We start from the raw sequence: 19,324 nt of genomic DNA, 5'->3' as shown, positions 1-19,324 counted from the left end.
TTCTATTTAAAAAACTGGTAGCTCGCAGAATGATAGATTTTATTGAAAAATACCAAATATTGGCATCACAGCAACATGGCTTTCGCAAAAACGTTTCTACGAGCACCGCAGCTCATTCTGTTACCGAAATAGTTCACAAAGCACTCGATAAAGGTCAGATTACCCTAGGCATATTCGTTGACTTTAAAAAGGCGTTCGACTGTGTTGACCACAAAATTTTACTGAGTAAGCTAGAGCGCTATGGGTTCCGAGGTCCAGCAAGTTCATCCTTTAAAAGTTATTTAACCAGCCGCAAACAGTTTGTGGACGTTTTAGGTGAACAGTGGACACTGAAAGACGTAAAGTCTGGAGTCCCACAAGGCTCGGTTTTGGGTCCTATTTTATTTTCTTTATTTGTTAACGACTATGTTACGTCTCTTACTTACGCGAAAGCAATCCTGTATGCTGAGGACAGAGCACTATTAATCAGCTGTAACTCTGTGGCCGAAGCTGAAACTCTGGCAAATGAAGATCTCGCGAGAACATTAAAGTGGTTCAACACAAACAAATTAGTACTAAACATTAAAAAGACAAAATTTATTATTTTTTCCTCGCGTCAAAAACAGTTATCCCACCTGTTTAACCTTAAATTAGATGGAAAAGCAATTTGCCAAGTAGATGCATATAAATACATAGGCGTAACACTGGACACATCAATGCACTGGGCACAGCACATAAAAACCTTTTGCCAAAAGCTATCTTTTGGATGCTTTACCCTTATCTAAGCACGGAAACACTTCACCGCGAGAACACTGCGCCAAATTTACTTCAGTATTTTTCACTCACATTTACCCTACTGTGTAGAGTCATGGGGATACACTTACACATCGTACTGCACACCTATCAACATCTTGCAAAAGAGGGCCGTGCGCATAATAGCATCAGCAGCAAGAACTGCAAAATCTTCGCAAATTTTTAAGGAGCTGAACATCATGCACTTCAATAAAGCACGAGATTACAAAACAGCAATACTGATAAAGAGGGTCATAAGTACTAACACTCCGTACCACTCATCTATCTTAAGCCTTCCTAGTAGAAATACTAGGCATGCTAACAATAACCTGAACCTACCGAAGATATCAAATGTATACGGGTGTCGAAGCATTCCTTTTATTGGCACAAAAATATGGAACAGCCTCCCACCAACAATAAAATGTCTGACACAAAACGATCAGTCAATAAAAACATACATGATGTCTGACACATATATTTCACCTAGTTGAAAGTCTGCTCTGCAGCTCATAATACGTATTTTCCCTGATACCTTGTATACTTCCCAAGTGTATGTACCGTTATTCTTGTTCAAAGTTTGGCGTTTATTTTTGTAATGTATCAACACATCTTCCTTGTCACATGTATTAAACCCCTGATATGTTTCTTGTTCTTGACTTGGATGAAAAAAAAAACAATGTAAAATTTTTTGTATGGATCCAAAACTAGTCTTGGGGCTATGAATCCAGATGCTCATCGCAACACTTGTATGTATGAAAATTTCAGAAAAAATAAACCTTCTTCTTCTTCTTCTTGTCGTCGTGGCTGGATGTGGGCGCATAGCCCTGTACCACCTCGAGCTTGTGCCTCTTATTGAGCCTAATTACAAAACCTGCTGCCCTTTCGTTAATGCGATAGTATTTTTCTATGTTGCGAGCTATGCTTTTATTGACTGGAAATCCCACTCCCAGTTCTCTTCTGTCCACTAGGCCACGGTAACATAGGACGTGTCGCTTTTTCAGCACCGTAAGGGCTTCACCTGTCCTCCTAACCTCACTAAGCCCTATGACATCCTATTTAAACGGACCCTGCAACACTCTTTCAGCAGTGCAAGTAAACCTGCGCGACGTTTAGATTACACTGCGAGGAATACTTGAGCCAAATATTACACGTGCACGTGAAGCGGTGTGAAAGGCGTGGAAAAACCAACCGCTCTCTCTTCAGTTGTCCTCATTATGCAACCCCTGGCATGCCCTAAGGGACGTCACATAGGCCATGGCTGCCCGATCGCCTGTCACTGGTCAACTTCGCGGCTAGATTCTCCCATTTCCGTCATCGTCATCGCTGTGTACGAACCTCTTCTATGGCTGAACCTGTAGGCACAGTTTTGCCGTTTCTTTTGTGTTTTGACTGCGCGCGGAGTTTGAGTGATGAGCTCAATACTTCCCTTTCAACGGCACCACTCGACTACAAACGTTTATTGCTTCAAAAACTCCCTACCAGCCCGAGCGCGCACTTGCGAGCAGGCGCCCATGCCTGCTTTTTTGTGGCACCAGACCGGAAATAGCCCCCTCCGCATTGCGGAGAAAAGGAGAAAACTACCCGTCATGTGATATATCGAAGGCCGCCGAAGAAAACGCCGCGAGCCGCTTCCCTCTCCGGGAGAGAGCATTGGTTGTCCGCGGTCGAGTTGAGAGGGAACGATTATGCGCGATTTCTCAATGCGCGTAGTTTCGTTAATTGTGAACGGCTTTTCATAATTCTTGCGGGAGGAGATTTCTGGGACAATAGACTGTATCCCAAAATACATTACTAATAGTCAATGGCAAGTGTAGCAGGGTCCCCTTAATGCCCTTCAATTCCTCGAACAACACCTCTAGACTCGCTTCACTAGATAAGGTTCTCGTGTTAAACGTTGCCAGGTTCAGATTCCAATGGCGGCCTGTCCGGATCCAGGGATTCTTGGCACCCTCTGCTACGTCACAGTTCTGTCCGCGGCCGTGGTCAGCTGCTTCGCAGCCACTGGACACTGAGGGCCGAGGGTTAATTTTGGTATTCATGGGAGGTTTTGGCCGTTACTGCGCCAGGGTGGCCAATCCTGCTCTGGTGAGAGAGTGCATTGCCGTCTATGGTCGACGGGTTCAGGCCGCACCCCAGGCCCCATTCTGCAATTCCATCAATACGCGAATTTTTTCCCAATCCGGCGGGAACTGTCCGGCACCGGGATTCGAGCCACTGTCCTTCTGTACGTGATTCGGATGCTCTACCTCTACGCCACCGCTGAACTTCCCGGCTGAATTATCATGCCGGGAGTTAATTTCCGGAGTTACTCACCAATGGAACAAGCATTCTGCACAATATTACCAGGAATGTGTTACGGAGGATGCCGATGCGGTGTAACTTCTGTATCCATCATAGTTGCCTTTTTTTCTTTTTCAATTGCTATGCTGAACATAATGACAATATGTGTACTTGTACAAGCAGGAAATGAGATTATTAGGCACTTGTATCAGTAACGCCAACTAACTGGTTATTTATAAATTCTGGCTCCACCTATGGCTGAGCAAACAATAATGTTTCCTTAAACTAAGCTACCAATAGTTTCTTTTTACTGATTAGAGTATTTCCCTAATTCAGGTATCCTGTGATGTCCAAGGGGCTAGGCATATCTAAACAGTGCCTGTCCCCTCCTACTACCTGGCTCACCATGCTGAAGGCGTGGAATGTTCCTCCTGGAGTCGAGTGTCTCGTGCCGGTTAACCGTATTTATTTCAAGAATGAATCTTACCTCTCACAAGGTAGGTTGGAAACTTGGGTTCTTCCTACGCAGCGGACAATATAACATGCTATTGTGTGCTCGAGAATTACCCGGACACTTCTGAAGAGAATACTCAAATCAAGCAAATAGAAAACGATGAAAACATAGCGTTTAGTGTAATCGGAAGAGCTTATAAAAATCTTTGCTTCAAGAGAACCTTCGAATTGTAAAAATGTAAAGAAAAAGGCGCACATTTTAACGACAGAAATCATGCGTAAAATTTTCAGTACCCTACTATTTGGTTAGAACTCGGGTTTTTTACTGATAACAAAAAAGTGCAGGGGATAGTTCGACTAACGTGCATCTGATGAAACAGCACATTGCAGAACAATCTGTATATAGTGTCACCAAGACAAGGACGACGCGGTTGTCTTGAAGGAGAAAGCAGTTTATTGGAGCGTACTTGTAATCATTTGGGGCTTCAGAAACTGGATATGGCCGCCGGGATGTTTGTTCTGCTCTTCTGCGCTTCATAGAAAATTCCAAAAGATTCACAACCGAATTCGTATCTTATTCTGGAACCTCACCAGACCCCTCGAAACGTATCCATTGGCGTTTTTTTTGTTTTTTTTTGTTATTATTATTCTTCTCCTCCTCCTCCTCTTCTTCTTCTTTCTTTCTTTCTTTCTTTATTTATTTTGTTTCAATTTTGACTAATTTCTAATCTCAATTCCTCAAACACAAGAAGAAAAAAGCTTCCAAAATTTTCTATTCCTCGAATCATCCACCTAGGCAGCAATCTCATTCGAATTAGCGACTGATGTTTGGCCGATCCCCTGATTGGGTATGCGCCAATATACTTAAGGAACAACAACAACAACAACAACAAAACGAACTTGTGCTCCCCTAACAGCTCAAAAGAATACAAAGGCGGCGAAGCAGCGGTCAGCAAAGTGACTTACACAGGCGAGTGTGTTCGAATCGGATGTCGCGGCGTCTGCTCCGCAGGCTTTTATCTTTGTGCACGAGTGTTTCTGGAACCGTCGATTCACATCCAGAACATTGTAGATCACAGAAGATTATTCAGGGCTAGCGACGCTAGGGCGGAACAGTCTGCGTTTCTGAACGAGATAGCCGGTGCGGCATAAAAATAAAGAATGGAACACGCGCTCCGCATGGGACACAGATAACAGAGCCGGGCGCTGCCGGGAATTAAAAACAAACAATAAATAAACAAACCCGTACATTGTTCGCGGTATTACCTTCCTCTAAACGTGCATCGACCCGATGCTAAAAAAAACCGATAGTCCGAACAAACACAACACCAATAAAACAACAACAAAAAAAGTCCGTCATCTTGCGAAGTATGGTTTGAAGCGAAACACGTGGTAATGGGCGGGAATCACCACTGGGGATCACTTCGTAGGTTAATTGGCCAACACGTCGTAGAATCTGGTAGGGTCCGAAATACCATCGCAGAAGCTTCGCACTGAGTCCGCGTCGTCGGATGGGAGTCCAAACCCGCACACGATCCCCTGGTTGGTACTCGGCGTCTCGGCGTCGGAGGTTGTAGTGACCGGCATCCACCAGCTGCTGGTCCGTTATACGAACTCGAACGAGCTGGCGGGCCTCCTCCGCACTTTGAAGGTATCCTTGGACGTCGGCGTTGAGGTCGTCGTCTTCTACGTGCGGAAGCATGGCGTCGAGCATCGTAGCCGGCCGTCTTCCGTAGACACGCTCGAACGGTGTCATCTGCGTAGTTTCCTGCGTGGCTGTATTGTACGCAAACGTGACATATGGGAGGACTTCGTCCCAAGTCTTGTGTTCAACGTTGACGTACATAAACAGCATATCCGCAATCGTCCTGTTCAGACGTTCGGTTAGTCCGTTCGTTTGGGGGTGGTACGCCGTCGTTCTTCGGTGATCCGTGTTGCTGTAGCGTAATACTCCTTGCATCAGCTCCGCAGTAAATGCCGTTCCGTGGTCCGTTATTAGGACTTCCGGGGCTTCATGTCGCAGCACAACGTGGCTTATAAAGAACTTTGCCACTTCTTATGCAGTCGCTCCTCGGAAGAACGGAGGTCTCTGCGTAGCGCGTCATGTAGGCTGTCGCTACGACAATCCACTTGTTCTCTGATCGTGACGTAGGGAACGGGCCTAAAATGTCTATTCCAATCAGTTGAAATGGCCTCGACGGGGCGGTGATCGGTTGCAGAAGTCCGGCGGGTCTTGTCGGCGGCGTTTTCTGTCGCTGGCAGTCAAGGCAGCTCCGGACGTAGTGGGTGACGTCAGAGATTTTTCCAATAGTGCGGGCTGTGCCCAGATGTCCGGAAGACGGGTCGTCGTGGCACGCTTCCAAAATTTCGTCACGAAGGTCCGCGGGGATGACGAGAAGGTAATTCGCTCTTGTTCCGGGGCTGAAATTCTTCTTCACAAGGACGGAGGTTCTCAGGCTGAATGCTGGTAAGCTGCGTATGAAGGTCCTAGGAACGGCAACGTTGCATCCCTCGAGGAACTCGATTATGACGCGTAAGTCGGGGTCGGCACGCTGCTGGACGGCTAGGTCACTCTCCGTCACGATCCCGAAGAACGCGCTGTCTTCATCAGAGTCTTGTGGTGGTGGGTCGACGGGGGCGCGGGACAGGCAGTCGGCGTCGGAGTGTTTCATGCCGGATTTATAAACGACTGTAACGTCGAACTCCTGCAGGCGCAAGCTCCTCCGCCCAAGACGGCCAGAGGGGTCCTTAAAATTGGCGAGCCAACACAGCGCATGGTGGTCTGTTACAACCTTGAATGGCCTTCCATACACGTATGGGCGAAATTTTGAAATCGCCCATATAATAGCCAGGCACTCTTTCTCAGAGGCAGAATAGTTTTTCTCCTCCTTCGACAGACCACGGCTGGCATAGGCGATTACTCTTTCGCAGCCGCTATGATTTTGGACAAGGACGGCACCCAAGCCTATATCACTGGGGTCCGTGTGCATTTCCGTTTCGGCATTTTCGTCAAAATGAGCGAGTACGGGTGGGCTTTGCAGGCGTTTTTGCAGCTCGCCGAATGCTTTTTCTTGGTCATTTTCCCAGCTGAAAGGGGTGCTTTCTTTCGTCAAGCGCGTGAGTGGCTCTGCAATGCGTGCGAAGTTTGCGACGATGCGCCGGAAGTATGCGCACAGCCCGAGAAATCTTCGCACGCCCTTCTTGTCCTTCGGCTTTGGGAAGTTCGCAATGGCTGAAGTTTTTGCCAGGTCAGGTAGGACTCCCGCGGCGTTGACGACGTGGCCCAAGAACTTCAGTTCCCCGTATGCGAAACGGCACTTTTCAGGCTTCAGCGTCAACCCCGACGTACGAATGGCCTCGAGTACAGACTCCAACCTTTCAAGGTGTTCGTCCAACGTCCGGGAGAATACCACTACGTCGTCGAGGTATACGAGGCAGGTGTGGCACCTAAGGCCAGTTAGCACAGTGTCCATGACTCTTTGAAACGAAGCTGGTGCTGTGCACAGCCCAAACGGCATCACCTTGAACTCGTATAGGCCGTCTGGGGTTAAATGCAGTCTTCTCTCGGTCTCTCTCGTCCACTTCAATTTGCCAGTAGCCGGTCTTCAGGTCCATCGATGAGAATTACTTCGCGTGGCAGAGGTGGTCGAGGGCGTCGTCGATTCGGGGGAGGGGGTACACGTCCTTCTTCGTGATTTTGTTCAGTCGCTGGTAGTCAACGCAAAACCTCATGTGCCGTCTTTTTTCTTTACGAGTACGACGGGTGCAGCCCAGGGGCTTTTCGATGGCTGTATACTGTCGTCGCTGAGCATGTCGTCGACTTGAGTCCGGATGGCTACCCGTTCGTGTGAAGAGAAGCGGTACGGTGACTCTCGGGTAGGTCGGGCTCCATCTTCGGTTATTATTCGGTGCTTCGATAGAGGGGTGTGAAGTAGTTTTGCGCTCGACGAAAAACATTCGCTATAGCGACCCAGCAAAGCCAATAATTTTTTCCGTTGTTCTTGTGGTAGAGCCGGATTCACGTCGAATGGCTGCGGGAGCTTGAAGGTTTCTACGGGTGTGCGTTCAAAGTCGGCGACCGCGATCACGTCACTTGCTTCTTGCGTTTCTTCGAGGAATGCAATTGCCGCACCCTTGTTTAAATGCTGGTACTCCTCGGTGAAATTAGTAACCAAAATGTTGGTTTGGTGTTAATTGAAGCGCGCAATGCCTGTTGCGACAGACACACCACGGTCGAGAAGCACCCTTTGATCAGTGTCTACGATAGCGTCGACGTCAGGAGCAGCATCTTCACAGTAGACTGCGACCATCAAGCTTGCGCGGGGTGGCAGGGTGACATGATCATCGACAATCCTTACAGCAGCACATCGTTCGGGGTTCGGTTCCGGCGTCATGGAGTGATGGGGGGAAAAAGTTATTGACTTAGTCTGCAGATCGATTATTGCACCGTTGTCCATCAAAAAGTCCATTCCATGAATTACGTCGCGGGGGCAGTTAGGCAGAACGACGAACGCCGCAGGGTACGTTGCGCCGTCTAAGGTGACGCGCGATGTGCACGTTCCACTTGGCGTCACGAGGTGGCCTCCTGCTGTGCGTATGTGCGGACCGTCCCATCGGGTCATAACTTTCTTCAGTTTAGACGCAAATGGTCCGCTCATTACAGAATAGTCAGCTCCCGTGTCTACGAGGGCGACTACGTCAAAGCCGTCGATGGACACCTTGACGTCAGATGCAGTCGTCCTCGAGTTCCGGGTTCGTCGGGGCGTCGTATCTCTGCTTGTACGTGTTGATGGTCGGGCACTGTGCATCGTCGTTGTCGTCGTCTTCTCAACGGACGTCTCGGTCAGGTCGGGTACGTGTAGCGCCGTGATGCTGTCGTCGTGTTCGGGAGTCTCGTCAGGGTTAGGTCGGGTAGTCGGGATGAGGGCATGTCGTGAATCACTGTCTTCAGCGCGTCCGTGCGTCGTTGGAGGGTTTCCAGGTTTTCGCCGTAGAGCAACTTCACCTCCAGAAGTTGCTGCCTTTAGTTTCCCCCGCGTGGGCTGGGAGACCTTCCACGTGCGAAGTCAGCACTGCTACGGCGGTCCGGCGACTGGTACGGGTAGGGCGACGGCGAACGGTTGAAACAGGCTGGTCCACGGCTGGTGTTCGACAGGTATTCTTCAATCTCATACGAGTATGGCCGGGTCGGGGGCGTGGTGCGTCGACGGAGAAACCACGTAGTCCGAGTCTCTTGTTTGGGCAGCGACGGTAGATGTGGTCGGCCTCTTCGCAGTGGTAGCACAGAGGACGATTATCCGGTGTTCGCCATACGTCAGTCTTCCTCGGCGCCTGGGTTCGTGCTACCGGGGGTCGGGCGGGCGACAGTGGGCGGTGGTAGGGTGGGGCCTCTTGACGACGTGCCTCTTGACGACGTGTTGGAGTAGGGCGGGGTCAGTGAACAGCCGCGGAGTACGTCATATCTTGGGGCTCGCAGTGTACTTCGGATGCCACAGAAGTTCCCAAAGCGTTTTGAACTTCTTCCCGGATCACGTCAGTTAGGCAAGCGACTTGGGGTTGCGACGTCGTCGGGAAAAGTTTCCGCATCTCCTCTCTCACTACTGCGCGGATGGTCTCGCGTAGGCTATCAGCCGGAATCCGCATGTTGTCGATGTAGTTCGCACAGGCCGCGCCAACAGAGTTCCGGTCATACTGCTTAGCACGCATTTCGAGAGCCTTCTCAATCGTGCTGGCTTCGGTCATGAATTCAGCGATGGTTTTGGGCGGGTTGCGGACAAGTCCAGCAAACAGCTTCTCCTTCACACCGCGCATCGAGAAACGTAACTTCTTTTCTTCCGTCATTTCGGGGTCCGCGCGGCGAAATAGTTGCTTCATCTCCTTAACGAAGATCACGACCCCTTCATTGGGGTGTTGTGTCCGAGTTTCAAGCAAAAGCGCAGCTCGCTCTTTACTCACAACGGCAGTGAAGGTCTTAAGGAACTCCCTTTTGAAGTGAGTCCAGTCGGTCAAAGAACTCTCATGGTTCTCGAACCAAGTTCGAGCAGCATCTTCTAAGTAAAAGTAGACGTGCCGGAAAGTTTCTTCGTCGTCCCACCTGTTGAAAATGCGGACGCGCTCCAGCTTCTCCAACCATTCTTCGGGGTCTTCAGCGGGGGCTCCCCGGAACGATGGCGGTTCCCGGGGCTGCTGCAGGACGATTGGCGACGTTGCTTCTTGCACCATGGTGTTGGTTGCAGCGTTTCTTTTCTTAGGCCCTTCTGGCATCAAACCGAACTCGGGTGGTAAATCTTGCTGGCGGAGGCTGGCTCTTGTTGAACTGCCTTGGCGGCTTCCCGAGGTTGTAGTGGGCATGAAGGGTGCGTACCCAGCACCTCCACCAGATGTCACGAAGACAAGGACGATGCAGTTGTCTTGAATGAGAAACACGTTTATTGGAGCGAACTTGTGCTCCCCTAACAACTCAAAAGAATACAGAGGCGGCGAAGCAGCGGTCAACAAAGTGAATTGCACAGGCGAGTGTCATCGAATGGAATGCCCCGGCGTCCGCACTGCAGGCTTTTTATCTTTTGGTGGGCGTGGTTCTCGAAACGTCGATTCGCATTGAGAACATAGTAGATCCAAGAAGATTATTCTGGGCTGTTCACGTTAGATCGGAATGCTCTCCCTATCACAACAGATAACACATGCGGCACAGAAAGAAAGAATGGAACACGCGCTTCCCTTGGCGCCGAGATAACACAGACCGGCGCAGCCGGGCGGTAAAAGCAAAACACAAATAAACAAACCCAATGTATGATTCGCGGATATATATATATATAAATATATATAAATATATATATATATATATATATATATATATATATATATATATATATATATATATATATACAGAAAGAAATTCGGGCAGTCTACAATGCCAAAGCAGGCTTAGGGGAATGGTAGGACTATATTTTTTTTTACCGTTAGTGAAATTATATATTTTTTTTCATATTAATTGGAGCGAGAAAGAAAGAAAGAAAGAAAAACACGCGCCCAGAGTGGGGACCGAACCCACGCCTTTCAATTAGCTCTCGAATGCTTACCAATTCGGCTATCTGGGCGACTGTGTTCTGCTTCACTTTCTGGGGTATTTTATTTACTACAAGTGTATCTGACGCTTGAGGGTGGTAGCCAGCGCCACTCAGACTACACGGGGAAAAGGGGACCTTCTTTTCAACCCCCGGGGCGTGACGCGAACGTCTACAGCCTGTCATAAGCGGGTAACTGGCGGGAAACCCTCTTTTGCTACCTTGGCATCAAGGCTGCCACAACAGAGGCCCTGGCTAAGCTTTCGCAGGATAATATGGTTAGGAAATGAGGGGCTCGTTAGGAAATACAGAAAGAAATGCGGGCAGTCTACAACGCCAAAGAAGGCATAGGGGAATGGTAGGACTATATTTTTTTTTACCGTTACTGAAATTATATATATATATTTTTTCATATTCATTGAAGCGAGAAAGAAAGAAAGAAAAACACGCACCCAGAGTGGGGACCGAACACACGCCTTTCGATTAGATCTCGAATGCCTTACCAATTCGGTTATCTGGGAGACTGTCTTCTGCTTCACTTTCTGGGGTATTTATATTTACTACAAGTGTATCTGACGCTTGAGGGTGGTAGCCAGCGCCACGCAGACTACACGGGGAGAAGGGAACCTTCTTTTCAACCCCCGGGGCGTGACGCGAACGTCTACAGCCTGTCCTAAGCGGGTAACTGGCGGGAAACCCTCTTAGGCTACCTTGGCATCAAGGCTGCCACAACCGAGGCCCTGGCTAAGCTTTCGCAGGATAATATGGTTAGGAAATGAGGGGCTCGTTAGGAAATACAGAAAGCAATGCGGGCAGTCTACAACGCCAAAGAAGGCATAGGGGAATGGTAGGACTATATTTTTTTTACCGTTAGTGAAATTATATTTTTTTTCATATTAATTGAAGCATGAAAGAAAGAAAGAAAGAAAAACACGCGCCCAGAGTGGGGACCGAACCCACGCCTTTCGATTAGATCTCGGATGCCTTACCAATTCGGCTATCTGGGCGACTGTGTTCTTCTTCACTTTCTGGAGTACTTATATTTACTACAAGTGTATCTGACGCTTGAGGGTGGTAGCCAGCGCCACTCAGACTACACGGGGAGAAGGGGACCTTCTTTTCAACCCCCGGGGCGTGACGCGAACGTCTACAGCCTGTCATAAGCGGGTAACTGGCGGGAAACCCTCCTATGCTACCTTCGCATCACGGCTGCCACAACAGAGGCCCTCGCTAAGCTTTCGCAGGATAATATGGTTAGGAAATAAGGGGCTCGTTAGGAAATACAGAAAGAAATGCGGGCAGTCTACAACGCCAAAGAAGGCATAGGGGAATGGTAGGACTATATTTTTTTTACCGTTAGTGAAATTATATATATATATATATATTTTCATATTAATTGAAGCGAGTTAGAAAGAAAGAAAGAAAAACACGCGCCAAAAGTGGGGACCGAACCCACGCCTTTCGATTAGATCTCGAATGCCTTACCAATTCGGCTATCTGGGCGACTGTGTTCTGCTTCACTTTCTGGGGTATTTATATTTACTACAAGTGTATCTGACGCTTGAGGGTGGTAGCCAGCGCCTCGCAGACTACACGGGGAGAAGGGGACCTTCTTTTCAACCCCCGGGGCGTGACCCGAACGTCTACAGCCTGTCATAAGCGGGTACCTGGCGGGAAACCCTCTTAGGCTACCTTGGCATCAAGGCTGCCACAACCAAGGCCCTCGCTAAGCTTTCGCAGGATAATATGGTTAGGAAATGAGGGGCTCGTTAGGAAATACAGAAAGAAATGCGGGCAGTCTACAACGCCAACGAAGGCATAGGGGAATGGTAGGACTATATTTTTTTTACCGTTAGTGAAATTATATTTTTTTTTCATATTAATTGAAGCGAGAAAGAAAGAAAGAAAGAAAAACACGCGCCCAGAGTGGGGACCGAACCCACGCCTTTCTATTAGATCTCGAATGCCTTACCAATTCGGCTATCTGGGCGACTGTGTTCTGCTTCACTTTCTGGGGTATTTATATTTACTACAAGTGTATCTGACGCTTGAGGGTGGTAGCCAGCGCCACTCAGACTACACGGGGAAAAGGGGACCTTCTTTTCAACCCCCGGGGCGTGACGCGAACGTCTACAGCCTGTCATAAGCGGGTAGCTGGCGGGAAACCCTCTTATGCTACCTTGGCATCAAGGCTGCCACATCCCAGGCCCTCGCCACAACCGACGCCCAGATAGCCGAATTGGTAAGGCATTCGATATCTAATCGAAAGGCGTGGGTTCGGTCCCCACTCTGGGCGCGTGTTTTTCTTTCTTTCTTTCTTTCTCGCTTCAATTAATATGAAAAAAAAAATATAATTTCACTAAGGGTAAAAAAAAATATAGTCCTACCATTCCCCTATGCCTTCTTTGGCGTTGTAGACTGCCCGCATTTCTTTCTGTATTTCCTAATGAGCCCCTCATTACCTAACCATATTATCCTGCGAAAGCTTAGCGAGGGCCTCGGTTGTGGCAGCCTTGATGCCAAGGTAGCATAAGAGGGTTTCCCTCCAGTTACCCGCTTATGACAGGCTGTAGACGTTCGTGTCACGCCCCGGGGGTTGAAAAGAAGGTCCCCTTCTCCCCGTGTAGTCTGAGTGGCGCTGGCTACCACCCTCAAGCGTCAGATACACTTGTAGTAAATAGAAATACCCCAGAAAGTGAAGCAGAACACAGTCGCCCAGATAGCCGAATTGGTAAGGCATTCGAGAACTAATCGAAAGGCGTGGGTTCGGTCCCCACTCTGGGCGCGTGTTTTTCTTTCTTTCTTTCTTTCTCGCTTCAATAATTATGAAAAAAAATATAATTTCACTAACAGTAAAAAAAAATATAGTCCTACCATTCCCCTATGCCTTCGTTGGCGTTGTAGACTGCCCGCTTTTCTTTTTGTATTTCCTAACGAGCCCCTCATTTCCTAACCATATTATCCTGCGAAAGCTTAGCGAGGGCCTCGGTTGTGGCAGCCTTGATGCCAAGGTAGCATAAGAGGGTTTCCCGCCAGTTACCCACTTATGTCAGGCTGTAGACGTTCGCGTCACGCCCCGGGGGTTGAAAAGAAGGTCCCCTTTTCCCCGTGTAGTCTGAGTGGCGCTGGCTACCACCCTCAAGCGTCAGATACACTTGTAGTAAATATACATACCCCAGAAAGTGAAGCAGAACACAGTCACCCAGATAGCCGAATTGGTAAGGCATTCGAGATCTAATCGAAAGGCGTGGGTTCGGTCCCCACTCTGGGCGCGTATTCTTCTTTCTTTCTTTCTTTCTCGCTTCAATTAATATGAAAAAAATATATAATTTCACTAACGGTAAAAAAAATATAGTCCTACCATTCCCCTATGCCTTCGTTGGCGTTGTAGACTGCCCGCTTTTCTTTCTGTATTTCCTAACGAGCCCCTCATTTCCTAACCATATTATCCTGCGAAAGCTTAGCGAGGGCCTCCGTTGTGGCAGCCTTGATGCCAAGGTAGCATAAGAGGGTTTCCCGCCAGTTACCCGCTTATGACAGGCTGTAGACGTTCGCGTCACGCCCCGGGGGTTGAAAAGAAGGTCCCCTTCTCCCCGTGTAGTCTGAGTGGCGCTGGCTACCACCCTCAAGCGTCAGATACACTTGTAGTAAATATAAATACCCCAGAAAGTGAAGCAGAACACAGTCGCCCAGATAGCCGAATTGGTAAGGCATTCGAGATCTAATCGAAAGGCGTGGGTTCGGTCCCCACCCTGGGCGCGTATTCTTCTTTCTTTCTTTCTTTCTTTCTCGCTTCAATTAATATGAAAAAAAAATATAATTTCACTAACGGTAAAAAAAATATAGTCCTACCATTCCCCTATGCCTTCTTTGGCGTTGTAGACTGCCCGCATTTCTTTCTGTATTTCCTAACGAGCCCCTCATTTCCTAACCATATTATCCTGCGAAAGCGTAGCGAGGGCCTCGGTTGTGGCAGCCTTGATTCCAAGGTAGCATAAGAGGGTTTCCCGCCAGTTACCCGCTTATGACAGGCTGTAGACGTTCGCGTCACGCCCCGGGGGTTGAAAAGAAGGTCCCCTTCTTCCCGCGTAGTCTGAGTGGCGCTGGCTACCACCCTCAAGCGTCAGATACACTTGTAGTAAATATAAATACCCCGAAAGTGAAGCATAACACAGTCGCCCAGATAACCGAATTGGTAAGGCATTCGAGATATAATCGAAAGGCGTGGGTTCGGTCCCCACTCTGGGCGCGTGTTTTTCTTTCTTTCTTTCTTTCTCGCTTCAATTAATATGAAAAAAAAATATAATTTCACTAATGGTAAAAAAAAATATAGCCCTACCATTCCCCTATGCCTTCTTTGGCGTTGTAGACTGCCCGCATTTCTTTCTGTATTTCCTAACGAGCCCCACATTTCCTAACCATATTATCCTGGGAAAGGTTAGCGAGGGCCTCGGTTGTGGCAGCCTTGATGCCAAGGTAACATAAGAGGGTTTCCCGCCAGTTACCCGCTATGACAGGCTGTAGACGTTCGCGTCACGCCCCGGAGGTTGAAAAGAAGGTCCCCTTCTCCCCGTGTAGTCTGAGCGGCGCTGGCTACCACCCTCAGGCGTCAGATACAGTTGTAGTAAATATAAATACCCCAGAAAGTGAAGCAGAACACAGTCGCCCAGATAGCCGAATTGGTAAGGCATTCGAGATCTAATCGAAAGGCATGGGTTCAGTCCCCACTCTGGGCGCGTGTTTTTCTTTCTTTCTTTCTTTCTCGCTTCAATTATTATGAAAAAAAAATATAATTTCACTAACGGTAAAAAAAATATAGTCCTACCATTCCCCTATGCCTTCTTTGGCGTTGTGGACTGCCCGCATTTCTTTCTGTATTTCCTAACGAGCCCCTTATTTCCTAACCATATTATCCTGCGAAAGCTTAGCGAGGGCCTCGGTTGTGGCAGCCTTGATGCCAAGGTAGCATAAGAGGGTTTCCCGCCAGTTACCCGCTTATGACAGGCTGTAGACGTTGGCGTCACGCCCCGGGGGTTGAAAAGAAGGTCCCCTTCTCCCCGTGTAGTCTGAGTGGCGCTGGCTACCACCCTCAAGCGTCAGATACACTTGTAGTAAATATAAATACCCCAGAAAGTGAAGCAGACCACAGTCGCCCAGATAGCCGAATTGGTAAGGCATTCGAGATCTAATCGAAAGGCGTGGGTTCGGTCCCCACTCTGGGCGCGTGTTTTTCTTTCTTTCTTTCTTTCTCGCTTCAATTATTATGAAAAAAATATATATATATAATTTCACTAACGGTAAAAAAATATAGTCCTACCATTCCCCTATGCCTTCTTTGGCATTGTAGACTGCCCGCATTTCTTTCTGTATTTCCTAACGAGCCCCTCATTTCCTAACCATATTATCCTGCGAAAGCTTAGCGAGGGCCTCGGTTGTGGCAGCCTTGATGCCAAGTTAGCATAAGAGGGTTTCCCGCCAGTTACCCGCTTATGACAGGCTGTAGACGTTCGCGTCACGCCCTGGGGGTTGAAAAGAAGGTACCCTTCTCCCCGTGTAGTCTGAGTGGCGCTGGCTACCACCCTCAAGCGTCAGATACACTTGTAGTAAATAGAAATACCCCAGAAAGTGAAGCAGAACACAGTCGCCCAGATAGCCGAATTGGTAAGGCATTCGAGATCTAATCGAAAGGCGTGGGTTCGTTCCCCTCTCTGGGCGCGTGGTTTTCTTTCTTTCTTTCTTTCTCGCTTCAATTAATATGAAAAAAAATATAATTTCACTAACGGTAAAAAAAAATATAGTCCTAACATTCCCCTATGACTTCTTTGGCGTTGTAGACTGCCCGCATTTCTTTCTGTATTTCCTAACGAGCCCCTCATTTCCTAACCATATATATATATATATATATATATATATATATATATATATATATATATATATATATATATACATATATTGTAGCAGTGATTTTGGACGCGATTGATGTAATCGTCATAGGCGTTCATGCAAGGACAATCCCCCGTTGGGGATATTTCCCGGGAATATCCACCGGAATATCCCGGCCGATGGCGAGAAGGCAGAAGCATCGCTTGGCGCACGGGCCGATCGAGTATCGCGTCGGACACAGCTTGCTTAGCACGAAGAACCTCGGCGCTCCGCAGCTCTAACTGCTCGTTAGTGGTCCAATAAACCACGCTTCAGTTTTGTGGTGGTGCTGGGGATAATTCAACTATGCTCAAGCGGGGAGTAAGTCGGCCCTCCGACAGTCCCTGGGCGTCTCCCGTTGTGCTTGTCACAAAAAAACGACGGTTCCATCCGCTTTTGCGTTGCTTATCGCCGTCTGAACAGCATAACGCGGAAGGATGTGTATACTTTACCACGGATCGACGATGCTCTTGACGGTTTAGAAGGTGCCGAGCTTTTTTTTCTCTTGATCGGCGGTCTGGATATTGGCAGGTATCCATGGCAGAGGCCGATCGCGCGAAAACTGCGTTCATCACTCCTGACGGCCTGTATGACTTTAACGTCATGCCGCTTGGCCTGTGCAACGCTCCTGCCACGTTCGAGAGGATGATGGACATCATTTTGCGCGGCCTGAAGTGGAAAACGTTGCTCTGTTATCTCGATGACATAGTCATTTTTCTCCCGACTTCGAAACTCATTTGGGGGGCCTGGAGCAGGTTTTGACTTGCCTTGCCAATGCCAGATTGCAACTCAACATGAAGAAATGTCACTTTGCCGCGCGAAAGTTGACTATACTAGGCCACGTTGTGTCGAAGGAGGGAATTCTTCCCGACGCCACCAAACTTCGTGCTTTCGCTGAGTTCCCTATGCCGAACACCATGAAGGCTCTACGGAGCTTTATTTTTCTATGTTCGTATTTCAGCCGCTTCATTCGCAACTTTGCCGCCATAATTCCGCCCTTGACGGCGCTTCACGGCAAGGAGAGCGGTATTGGCGCTTGGTCGAGGTATTGCGATGAAGCCTTCGCAATGTTACGGCGCCTCCTTACTTCCCCGCCTATTATGCGTTACTTTGACCGGACCGCGCCAACAGAAATCCACACGGATGCCAGCGGCGCCGGAATCGGTGAAGTGCTTTCCCAAAGAAAAGCTGGTTTTGATGATTATATCGCCGCTTATGCCAGTCGTATGCTCACAAAAGCTGAGTTAAATTATTCGGTCTCTGAAAAAGAGTGCCTGGCCATCGTATGGGCGCTTACAAAATTTCGACGATATTTGTACAGTCGTCCTTTTGACGTTGTGACGGACCACCACGCATTGTGTTGGTTGTCGTCGCTGAAATACCCGTCTGGCCGCCTTGGTGGCTGGGCTCTGCGACTTCAAGAGCATGACATCCGTGTGCTGTACCGTTCCGGCCGGAAGCATTCAGACGCTGACGCTCTGTCTCGCTCCCCCCTACCGGCGGAAGACTCGTGTTCCGGTGGTGTTGATAACGGAGTGTCGTCCGTCGACATCACGGACATCTCAGCCGAGCAGCGCAAGAACTCCTGGATTGCTACGCTTATTGACTTCCTCTCTGGCGTGCCCTCTGCTCAAGAATCACGTGCGCTGCGCCGACAAGATGCCCACTTTGCACTCCGTGACGAAAAGCTCTTCATGCGCAACTACCAATCAGGAGGTCGCAAATGGTTACTGGTAATACCTCGACATTTGCGCACGGGATATGCTCATACTTCCACGCTGACCCCAGCTGCGCACACTCAGGTGTGTTAAGAACGTATGAGTGACTTCGCCTACGGTACTACTGGCGGGGAATGTACACGTTCGTCCGCAAGTACATCCGGTCATGCATCAACTGTCAGCGGCGCAAATCCCCTCCTACTCCTGCGGCGCGCCCGCTGCAGCCATTGGCGTGCCCCGCCAATGGCCACCTGCCCTAATAACTAAATTTTGAGACGCCCTCCCAAACGTAAACAATATACTGCGGAAGTACTACCCCATTTTAGCCAGTAACGACCGTCTTAAAAAGACTTTCCAGAAAGCACCAAGGGTTACCTACCGGAGAAACAGGAATCTAAAAGATATTTTAGTGCATGCTAAAACAGGGCCTTCAAAGCAACCAGTCATAGCCAATTGCTCCCGCTCCAGGTGCAAGACTTGGAGGCAACTGCAAACAGACTTCATTGTAAAAAGCACAGCCAGTAATTTTGTCCACAAGATTAATTCAAGTTTCACGTGCACTTCATCCAACATTGGGTATATGTTGGAATGCTCAATGTGCCACAAACAGTATATAGGCGAAACGAGTGAACCTATGAGCCTGCGGCCTAATGGCCACAGGGCAGATACTCTTATCAAATTCTCCATAGCTGTAGCGCAGCATTTCAACCAACCAGACCACAATTTTGATCACCTTAAGTTGTATATACATCAGTCACATTTTAAGTCTCCTAGGGACAGGAAATACCGAGAATCCTAATTAATTCACAAATTCAACTCCATGGAACCTGCTGGAATTAATGCGTCTGGGCGCAACCTGGAATCCTTGCGATATTCACCGGGAATACAGCATTAGGCATTGTCGTGCATATACCTTATCCAAAGACTATGACCGTTCACTCTGCTCTGTGCCTGGTCACCTGATTCCTTTTGTTTTCATACCTTCGCTTCCAGCTAATACGCGCCCGCATCCCCCCAACCTTTGCTTTTGAAATTCTATTTTATTTATTTTATTTGTTCTTTTTTTCTCCGCTTTGTCTTGTGACCCAGACGTCACTCTAACTTTATGTTTTC

General features: G+C 48.4%; 2 non-coding genes across 2 annotated transcripts; both read left to right on the top strand.

Moving 5' to 3' along the window:
* The first annotated feature begins 12,795 nt into the window (after positions 1-12,795).
* Positions 12,796-12,867, top strand: Trnar-ucu (transfer RNA arginine (anticodon UCU)). The gene has a single exon. It is a non-coding gene; the product is annotated as a tRNA-Arg (tRNA).
* A 417-nt stretch (positions 12,868-13,284) lies between these two features.
* Positions 13,285-13,356, top strand: Trnas-acu (transfer RNA serine (anticodon ACU)). The gene has a single exon. It is a non-coding gene; the product is annotated as a tRNA-Ser (tRNA).
* The last annotated feature ends 5,968 nt before the right edge of the window (positions 13,357-19,324 follow it).

Source organism: Haemaphysalis longicornis, unplaced genomic scaffold (genome assembly GCF_048455015.1).
Source record: "Haemaphysalis longicornis isolate Haplotype H1 unplaced genomic scaffold, Haemaphysalis longicornis Haplotype H1 scaffold_2, whole genome shotgun sequence".
In the NCBI taxonomy this organism is placed as follows: Eukaryota; Metazoa; Arthropoda; class Arachnida; order Ixodida; family Ixodidae; genus Haemaphysalis; species Haemaphysalis longicornis.
This window is presented reverse-complemented; position numbering and strand designations above follow the sequence as displayed.